At 39.7% G+C, this 11129-nt stretch overlaps 1 long non-coding RNA gene across 2 annotated transcripts in view; it reads right to left on the reverse strand.

The window, feature by feature from the left end:
• Positions 1 to 2332, reverse strand: part of LOC146545733 (uncharacterized) — a 35178-nt gene extending 32846 nt beyond the window's left edge. For both annotated transcript variants that reach the window (XR_014880960.1, XR_014880959.1), the window contains exon 1: positions 2178 to 2332. This is a non-coding gene — a long non-coding RNA (uncharacterized LOC146545733). The remainder of the gene's footprint in view (positions 1 to 2177) is intronic.
• Between the last annotated feature and the right edge of the window lie 8797 nt (positions 2333 to 11129).

The raw sequence follows: 11129 nt of genomic DNA on the forward strand, positions 1-11129 counted from the left end.
AGCCTCATCAACTGTCTCCCCTTGATCAGGTGGCCTGTAGTATACCCCTATCACCAGCTGGCCTTTGTTAATCCCATCCCTAATTCCAACCCACAGGCTCTCAACCTGTTCCTGACTGTTTCTCAGAGGGAGCTCCTCCCAGTCTATCCACTCTTTGAAATAGAGGGCAACTCCCCCACCCTTCCTACCTCACCTATCCCTTCTAAAGAGCTGATATCCCTCAGTGGTGGTATTCCAGTTATGGGAGTCATCCCACCATGTTTCCGTGATAGCAACAAGGTCATACTTTCCAAGCACATCATGGTTTCCAGCTCATCCTGCTTATTTCCCAGGCTGCGTGCATTGGTATAAAGGCATTTCAGCTGGACTTTCCATCTCACCGCCTTTATAGAGGATCTAGGATCCCCTAGAACAGCAGCATCCCCAGCATCCCCCTGCCCCAGTCAATCCCTTTGTACTCCACTGTCTTCACCCATCAGGTTTGGTACAAACCCTCGAACGACCCTCTCAACCCCAGCGGCCTGCGTTTTGTTCCCTGCCCCCTTCGTACCTAATTTAAAGACATTTCAATGAGTCCCACCAGTTCCTCGGCTAAGATCCTCTTACCCCTCAGAGACAGGCTACTTCCACCTGCAGCCATCATGCCATATGCCAAGTAAATTGCCCCATGGTAAAAAAAAAAAAAAAAAAAAAAAATTCCTGGGTTTGCACCAACTTCTAAGCCATTTATTTATGTGGTGACTTTTTTGGATCCTCTCAGTATTCTGCCCTGCCACTGAAGGTATAGAAGAAAACACAACTACCTGCCCCAGTCCCCTGTAGTCTTTCCTGATAGTACTGAGGTTTTTCTCAATGACTTCATCCCTGTCAGCCTGAACTATCAATAATGGCTAATAATCAGAAGGACAAATCAGTCCAGGAAGTTTCCTAGAAATGTCCCTGACCCGTGCCCTATGGAGGCAGCACACCTCCCTGAGGGTAGGGTCAGGCTGACATATAGAGCCTTCCGTTCCTCTCAGCAGGGTGTTGCCTACAACAACCACCCTTCTGTCCTTCCGGGTGAAGGCAGTCTTAAGGCGTGGGTCGACTGCTTCACCTGAGGTAACTTCATGGGCGGACCTCCCTCACCTCTCCCTCGAGTTCTAGGGCCTCAAACCTATTGAGCAGAGGCACGTGGGGAGCAAAGGATGGTCAGGATGGGGGATGCCCACTTCGCCCAGCTGGTACCCATTTCCATTCCTACTCCTTTCTCAAACTGTTGCTAGGGGGAGGAGAGGACAGGGGGCTCACTCGTCTGCCTGCTGGTTCCCCTCTCCCACCTGTTTGCAAGGCTGCACGAGGTGAAGTGCTCCGTGTGGAGCCTCAGCTGTGTGCCAAGATCTCAGGGCTGATAGGGACTGGCACCACCAATCAGTCTCCCTCTCACACTCCTTTATGGCCCTCAGCCTCTCCACTCCTTCAGATCGATCACAAGGCTGAATAAGTCATTTAGCTGGTCACATCTTACACAAGTGCTGCCTGCATCTCCCAGCACTGTAAAGGCCAGGCTCTGGCACTCATGACGGCCAGTGACCTGTGCACTAGCTGGGGCCTTAGTCAGAGTCTCCACACTTGTCTTAGCATCAGCTATCCTTTCAAGCATGCACAGGACCTCAGTCTGGGTTTCCTTGTTCTTTTTGGCTGCAGTCTTCTTTCTGCGTGAGCATGGGACTTCTGTCTGGGTCTCTACAATGTTTGTGGTGGTAGGCTTCCACCCGGGTGCAGCCGTTGCAAACCAGCAGGCACACTAACACTACTAGATAGCTTTAACGGGGTGTGACTGATCAGCCCCACCCTGCTGCCGGTAGTGCTGGCTCTGCCTTTGCCCCGTTGCCAGGTCGTTAACAGGAGCCCGCACACTTACCACTTACTTGACAGTGATAACAACTGTCCTTGCTGTGTAGTCTCCTGTATGAGTGTAGCCTTCTGCCAGGGTGCAGCCATTGCAAACCAGCAGGCACACTAACACTACTAGATAGCTTTAACAGGGTGTGACTGATCAGCCCCACCCTGCTGCCGGTAGTGCTGGACGGGCTCTGCCCTCGCCCCGTTGCTGGGTTGTTAACAGGAGCCTGCGCACTTATCACTCGACAGTGACAGCTCTCCTTGCTGTGTAGTCCCGTGTACGGATGGCTTACCGTTTCTCCTCGTTAAAACAGCCCAGCGGATTCTCACACCCCGACTCCTCCTTTCCGTCCCTGAGACTTTTTCTAGGCGAAGGGGTGCGTGCATAGCTGTTGCCCTGGCAACGTCCCCGCCTCGTCAGCCGCTCTCGCGAGAACTGTCCAGCCGAGAGCTGCCCAGCTGCTCTGTTGTCTTGTGGATCCCTGAATGAGGGAGCCGACCGAAACCCTCTGCACCTTGCGGTCAGTCACTGCGATTCTGGCTGGAGCAGCTCTGAAACAGCGAACCTCGGCAATCAAGTTTGCACAAGGGGAGATTAGGTTGGGTACTAGGAAATACTTCTTCTCAGAGAGAGTGGTCAGGGACTGGAAAGGGATGCCCAGGGAGGTAGAATCATTGTCTCTGGAGGTGTTCAAGGAAAGTTTAGATGTTGGACTGAGAAACATGATTTAGTGGTGGTAGGTGAATGGTTAGCTGGGATGATCTTGCAGGTCTTTTCCAACCTTGGTGATTCTATGATTCTGATTTTGTGTTCTAATTTGTGACCATTGCCACTTTTTCCCAGTCTTGCCACTGGGCATCAATAAGAAAATCATGGTTTCCCTCATTCCATAGTCTTTGCACACACCATTTAGATCATAATTATCATTACTGAGAACACACCTGTGCCTTCTTTACAATCAGCAGTTCCAACTTTACACTATCACCTCACACATTACTAAAAGATTTACTGAATATAAGTAAAATGACTTTTAGGAGCAATTTAATTTGAAACAAAAGAAGATCTCATTTAAAGCAAGATATTATATATCTTGTGTGTATGTATTATTGTATGATATTGCAGTTGATTGGTTTATACATGTATGGTCCGTCAAATATGCCCAGATCTCAGTGAATTTGTAGAATTTCTAATAAATTACATCTTCATTCATTCTATAAAGCAAATGTCATATTTGTTTATTTTTAATGTAGTTCAGAAAGCTGTCTGGATGATCCCTGCCATTTCATATATGTAACAAATTAATTGAAAATAACAACAAAATGGCTTTTCAAGTATGTATTTATAGTTTCATTAATAGAGCAGATAATAAAATATGTAATTAAAAGATGAAGCTAATACAAATCTGGTAGACAAAAAAGAATAAAGGAAAGAAAGAATTTTGAAATATCCTAATCCTAAATAGTGAGGAAGTTAGAAGAGAGATTTTTTTAAGTGTATGTACAAATGATGGTTAGAACAGCAAAAAAAATAAAAAAGGGACTACAGGAAGCACTTAGGATTTTCTGTTCTGAGGCATAAATAACTTATTCCAAAGCCATAGCAATTAGTGAAGAATCTTCAACTTCCATCTGATTTCAGACACAGACAGTCTGAATGTCTCTCTTTAATACACTGACATCGGGATTTACTTATAATCAAGGGAGTGAAAAAGGTATTTTCAGAATGTGATTTATCTCATCTTAAGTAGTCTTAATTCAGATTAATCAAATGGCAATTTTCTGTTTTCTCTCATTAACTATAAACAGAGCTAGAGTACCTAGCTAAGATGCAAACTTCATTTAGTCAGGTAAGTTTCACTCTCAATCACTTCAGTTGGTGTCAGGAAAAAAAAGATGTTATGTAATTCAACATATAGATGTGTCAGAATTTACTCCATGATAACCTGTGAAGGGCAAGGAGAGGCCAACTAATCTGGATGGGAGTGATTACATTAATATTAGGACAGATTCTGCTAATTTCCTACTGAGACAAATTAATTTGGATATATTGACTTGACCAGGCAGTTCATGGATAATGAGGTTCTTGGAGAAAAGAGCAGTATGTTCAAACATTATAACGTCAAAGATGACCTGGAGAGTCTTTCATGACTGAGGGAGGCTGTAGCTAAGAGACAATTGCACCAGGATATAAAGCAGCTCATGAAACCTTCATAAAATGGCATGGATTTCTGGATCATTGGTGAAAAATTGTATCTACTAGGTAGTCCTAGTGGAAACATTTCTAGACGATCATATAATGACCTCAGCAATATACTGATTACTAACTTAAAATACTTTCCAAATGAGGAATCAGAATTTCTGATGGATCTTCTGATGCTTTATCTTTTACTATTCTGTATACAGTAAACATACATATTCTCAATCACAAATAAAAGACTTTTAGAGACATATAACAGATTGCATTGGAATCTTGGTAGACAATATCTGGATATAAATTTAAAGGACTTTGATTCTTGGACTTCTGCTGGTTAGTACTGCAACAATGAAATTAAGCACCTGAAACAGATGTTTTACAGTATCTTGGAGTATGAAAAATATTTGGTTTTTACTCACAGATAAAAGCAGTTCTGAGCTTGGAATAAATTTGCTTCAGTATGGACATTGGGTCTACTCACTCATTTCTTCTATGGAGAGTGTATATTATCTGTAATTTAAATTTATTTACTTTACATTAGTGTAATTATTTTCTTTCTGAAAGAAAAGGTAAAATAAGTGGAGAATTAATGTGAAAGACAGTCACAATCTCATCTGTGAATCACTCAGTAGGATGGTGTAATAGAATGAAGTAGAACTGTATTATTCCCTGTACCCTTTGTATTTTTCTTATATGCATTCATTAGCAAACTGATAAGGAATTTTCCATAGTAGTACCAGAGATTAAGTAGAAAAAGAAAGAATATAGAAGCTTCTCACAGATTGTATTTTTTTTCTGTATGCCAGGCTATCAAATGTAGGAACTCCATCACAGGTCTGAGTTAAATGCAACACTCTTAATGTGTGAGGACTCAAGGTTCTTTGAAAATAACCCTGCAAACTTTGAACTTCGCTCATGTGAAACAGATGAGAGATGTTCTTGAAGAAGGTGAATGAGAAAATAAGGGCATATCATACTGTAGAGATCCCACTAAGGATCTTGTACTATAATTCACCACCTGACAAATTGATTTATTTCATTTAGAGGCTATGTTTGACAAACACTGTTTTATCAGGACTTTCAAACATCTTGTAGATTAAAATCCCTTTGAGTGAAATCCCTTGGCCAGACATTTTCCTGATAATTCAGCTGTTGCCCACAGCGATCAGATTGGAACTACACTGTTGCAAAAGTATTGTTCAAAAAGTTGATTTTAACAGGTGTATGGGGCTGCTGAATCATGGCCTGAACCTCTGATTGATCACCTGAGGCAAGCAATGAGTCAGCCACAGGAGCACAGGTGAAGGCAATTTACCTGTGCTGCAGGAAGGGGTGGAGCCTGGCTCCACCTCTCCTAGACCCATTTAAGAGCTGACTGCCAGTGAGGAAGGATCTCTCTGGGGATCTGCTCTACTGGAGTTCATTTTGCGAGCCCAGGACAGGGTGAGTGACTTTCTCTCATTTTTCTCTCATTACTCCAATATAAATTATATTAGCTAAGCTCCTAATATATATATATATCCCATCTGTATGTCCATTGACTGTACACATGGGCATATGGGAAAATATCATAATTCTAAAAGAAACTGTAGCATGTTATATACCCTTAACAACTGAGCAGCATGCAAATTCAATTAGCTGTTTCCTATGTATTGTCATCAGTGCTACAAATTCAACTCAGTCATGTCTATGGTTTGTCACATTATACTACTAGTGTTGGCTTTGCAACATTTATTCATTCTAAATTACTTTGGTGAAGTGAATGATTAGGCCGTAAGTAATGACACATGGTCATGATAAACTATAAAGAACAGCAATCCATTCATTAAACTGCTTACTGCACACTAAAAAAGAATCCTAGGAAAAACATTGCTCTTAATCCATATTTGTAAACTAGATTCTGAGTATTCTGTTCAATGATAACATAGTAGTTTTAAATACTAAATCTTAAGGAGGAGAAAAAAAAAAACCACTTTAAAAAAGGTTCCAAGGTAGTTGTAATTAGGACAAAAAAGAAGGCTTGAGATGTCTTCAAGACTTTTGCAATTGCATTTTGCAGATTATTCCAAAAACTATATGACAATGTCAAATTAATTTAGATTATAGATAATATATGTAGGAAATAAAATTTGGTTCATACAGAATCATAGAATGGTTTGAGTTGGAAGAGATCTTTAAGGTCACCTAGTTCCAATCCTCCTCCTATGTGCAGGGGCACCTCCCTCTAGGCCAGGTTGCTCAAAACCCCATCCAGCCTGGCCTGGAAGACTTTCAGGGAGGCAGCATCCACAACCTCTCTAGGCAACTGATTCCAGTATCTCACCACCCTCATTTTGAAGAGTTTCTTCCTGATATCTAGTCTAAGTCTACCTTTTTCCAGTTTAAAACCATTTCCTCTTGTCCTATTGCTATCTGTCCTTATAAAAAGTCCCTCTCCAACTTTTCTGTAGTCCCCCTTTAGGTACTGGAAGGCTGCTATAAGGTCCCATTAGAGCCTTCTTTTCACTAATCTGAAGATCCCCAGCTCTCTCAGCCTGTCCTCATAAAGGAGGTGCTCCAGCCCTCTGGTCATCATAGTAGGAGCTTCAACATCTCCATGTCTTTCTTGTGTTGGGGGCTCCAGAAGTGGACTCCAAGTGGGATCTCACAGGAGCAGAGAGGCAGAATCACCTCCCTCGACTTGATGATCACACTTCTCTTGATGCAGCCCAGGAAACTGTTGGCTTTCTGGGTTGCAAGCACACATTGCTGGATCATGTTGAATTTTTCGTTAACCAACACTCCCAAATCCTTCTCCTCAGACCTACTCTGAAGCCATTCTCTGCCCAACCTGTATCTATGCTTGGGATTGCATTTACCCAGGTGCAGAACCTTGCTCTTGGCCTTGTTGAACTCCATGAGGTTGGCATGGGTTCATCTCTCCAGATGACATCCCTTCCCCTAGGGTGTCAGCTGCACCACTCAGTTTGGTATAGATGGTATTACTGGACATAGCTGTTTATAAAAAAAGGCACTGCAGTTAACCCTAAAAGGCTTTCATAATCTCATGCTCATGTGCATTTGCTCCTGAATTCAGATGTATCAGTGATAATATAATCCATCAGTGAAATAGAATATACAACTGCATTATAAGTTCAGTATTGCCAAGTTAAAATTGTCTGGATCTGAAATTATTATGTAGTATTTACAATACCTTGTATTATGGTCTTTTTACTTTGACAGGCTATCTTTAGATTATGTCTCAGGATTAAAAAGTAGAACAATTTGCTGCAGCAAAACTGTAAAAAAAGAAAACAGTCATATCCTCCTGCTTTCTCAAGCTTCCTGTGATTACATGCAAGAAAAAACCTTTTGTTAGTAGTGGCACTGCCTCATAGGAATAGCTATCTTTGACAGAATTATTATTTATCTACATTCTCACTGGGAAAAAGTTCTGTTTTTAAAAATTAACCTAATATTCCAACTCTGAGCTGAAAAGCTGAATGCTTATGCACCAATTATATGTACTGCTACTTACTACTAAGTGCTTATTTTTACAAACTTGTTTAAAAATTGCTACTCCATTTGACTTTAAAAGTCAAGGATCTTCATTCTATTGAAAATTATTTATATATATATATATATATACATACATACATACTTGCTTTCCTTTGCTTTATATATGCTTTATATATGCAGTGTTGCTGCTGCCATTGTTGTTGTTTTAATATTAAAGTCCTTTTCAGCAATATAAGGATCTTCTTCCATGGTAACTGACTATTTATATTAATTCAGTACTGCAGCATCAGTATATGTTTTAGAGCTATTTTAATTTTTGATGGAGCCCCAAACATTTCTGAAATTTAGATAGTGATGTTTTGTAGCTGTGAATGGGAATAACTTTTGAACAGTTTCAGAAGGCTTTTTAGAAGTGGTGTTTTCTGTCACTGTAAATGTTTCCTGAGATATATTGTCTGTAAAACAGAGAAGCCTTTTGTAAAAGGCTTGAGTCATGTTCTGTCTCCAGGGTGAAGGCTGTGCTTTACACCTCTCTGAGCACTTTCTAAGTCAGAATAGGGACTGAGTCCAGAAAATAAGTGTTTCAGCTCTCTTCACAGAGCACAGAACACACTGTCGTTTCATGTGTCCTTTTCTTGGAGTCATTTTAGTGCCTGAAGAGCAAGGTGGATTTTTTGTTGTTCACTAAACCATGGCCAGAAAAGGAAAAAAAAAAAAATGTTTACCAAATATGGTCTGAATAAAATATAGCCTATTCAAAGATTGGCATGGTGATGCTCTACATCAGAAATAACATTACAGTATCACATAATTATGTAACAACATGTGTATATGTGCCTAAGCTTTAGATTTTTTTGAAGCGCCCATTCTAATATGCCTACATTTCACATTTATAAAAGAATCATAATAGTAATACTAGAAATATCTTCTGCTATTTCAGGGCAGCAAAAACTTAATTTCTGCAGCAATCTGATTCATTGGGTGTCTGGGAAATTGACACTACCTGTTTTCCCACAGGCTGTCTTTGAGCTTGAGGAATGATAGAAAGCTTTAAGTACTAAAGATCCAATTCTGCATTTCACAGACTGATGGGAAACTTACAGTTGATTTCAATGGCAATTCATGAATCAATTCTTCTATTGACCCTAAACAGCCTTTCTATTTCTCTAATTTGATTACTGTTTCTGAGAACAGCAAGGGATACTTTTGTCTCATTTACTTGCTTTCTTGAGGTCAGATTTTCTAATTGCCTTATGCTTGAGAACAAATCATAAGTGACATACCGTCACACTATGGTTTTTTTTGTGGCAAATATTCTGTTGTAAATTTACAGGCTACCTAGAAAGAGAAAGGAGCTTCAAAGACTTGCATAGTTTTGACTTTCCTGTCAAATGATTTCTTAGAAGAGAAACACTCAGTTGACTCTTCAACTCTATCTTCTCCCATTTTGGAGAGAGAGATCATTTTTTTGGAAAGATGCATCTGAATGATAATACTGTTTTGTCAATCACTAGTTGCATTGGTGAAAAAGGAGGCAGATTTGCAATGAAAACGCTCAGTTTGCTCCAGGAATGAGTAAACTGCTACGTTGAGTACTTCATTAGGTCTCAAGAGTCATGATAGCAGATCTTAAGGACAGCCACACAGGACAAGTCCTACAGATCATAGGCAACATACTGAATCACACTCAGAAGACCAAATAATCATTTTGCTTTAGTTTTTCTAGGGTAAGGAAACAACATGATGCAGCAGCTGTGGAAACCCGTGCAATCTGTGCAGCAACTATTCCCTCCAGAAGTCAAAGTTGCACATAACTGTATCAAGAACAAGTTAAAAAACTTTGAAGATCAAGATAACAAAGAGATGCTTGTTTACTGTAGATGGTTTTAAAGTTGTAGGCTAGAGAATGTGCATATGTTATGTGATGGGCTCAGTGTTCTGGCCCTTTACTCAAATAGGCACAGATTCTGTGAAAAATTCTGCTTATATAAGTACTTTATTTGTTGGTACTGTCATTCCTTGCTAAATGATTAAGCAGCATGGGGTTTATCATGCAAAACATGTGTAAGCAGCTTCCATCTTCACTGTGCTATGAAGCTTTAGTCTGCTCTAGCCTGGGCAGCTCCTGTTCTGTAATTCATGTACAGACTTCAGATTGATATTTCTTGTCAACATACCCGCAGTATTCAAAGTGCCCATCTCCTGGACAAAACTAGATACACTTCTGAGTAAGGACAGACACTGAAATTCTGTTCTTCATTTTGCCTTTTCAACTTGTATAGATAAAGTCTTAGTTGAAACTGTCAACGGTTTACAGGCTGGTTCGGCCCAGTTCCGTGACTAGTGGGGTGGAGGGATTTCGCAAAATCTGCGCCTCCGGAAAAAGGGAACAGGGGATCCCAAAATAATTAAAAACAGCAACAACGATCTGAGGAGAAACAAACTAATTTACTAAACATAGTATCAGAATGCAAAATAACACACCATAATACAATATAATTAAAATTGAAGCTAATAAATATAATGAGAGAGAGAATGTCCGAAAGGTGGATAGGCCTCACCACAACATTGAGGTGAGATGTGCAGTCCAGTTGAGCAGCAGGGAGACAGGAGGAGAGCGGACGAAGAAGAGCGCATCAGGTGACCTTGCCAGGAGTTATATCTCCTCTCTGTGACCGCAAAGTCCCCTGGGGCATGTAGTTCTTCTTCTTTTCCAGGCAAATACCCAGAACTTGAGCATTAACAGTTAAACTTCCAGTGCACTACATGATGTTATGATGTGGAATACCGATAACCAAAAATCACAAAACCATGACAGAAACATTCCACTCAAATATTGTATCAAACAAGAGATTTTAAAAAGCATAAAACTGCTTTGTTATTAATGGAAGAAGAAAAGAGTTCTTACATGTTAAGTGTTTCTCTAAATCTGACAAAAAACGGAGAAGAAAGAAATAACGGAAAAAAGAAAAAACAATTTCCAAATCAGAGAAAATTCTGACAATAAATTTCTGTCTTTGAATTAAGTGCTTCAAATCAGCACTGTGGTATGAAATATTCAAACAGAGAGAAAAATAATCAAGGGGAACTAAACACTTTTTGAGAAACAACTAGCAACACTAGTTTTACAGATATTTTCTGGCCTCACTTTTAAAAGCTTTTAAATTCTTCAATGACATAAAACAAATCATTCAGTCTTCTTGGTTTGTTCATACTTTCCCCTCCCACCCTCCCAAATATGTTTTTGTATATAAACACAAAATATTTGTTATTTTTTACATATTTTAAAAAATAGAATTTAGTTAGCAATACATAGAAATTAGAAAGATTAGAGCTATTTACAAGAAAATACATCTGGGATGACACAATAAAAAGAAATCAGATTTTTTTTTCTATTTTCTTCTCATGAAAAACAAAAAACAACAAAAAAAGAGTTAACCTAAGTGGAAGGGCCTATTATTACCATTCTTGAAAAACACAGAAGATTCATGATGGGATGTATTTTTCCTCAGAGAGAAGAAATTTAAAAAATCAAATTTACTTCAATTAATGG

The sequence above is a fragment of the Meleagris gallopavo genome, chromosome 1 (genome assembly GCF_905368555.1).
Source record: "Meleagris gallopavo chromosome 1, MGAL_WU_HG_1.1, whole genome shotgun sequence".
NCBI classification, from domain to species: Eukaryota; Metazoa; Chordata; class Aves; order Galliformes; family Phasianidae; genus Meleagris; species Meleagris gallopavo.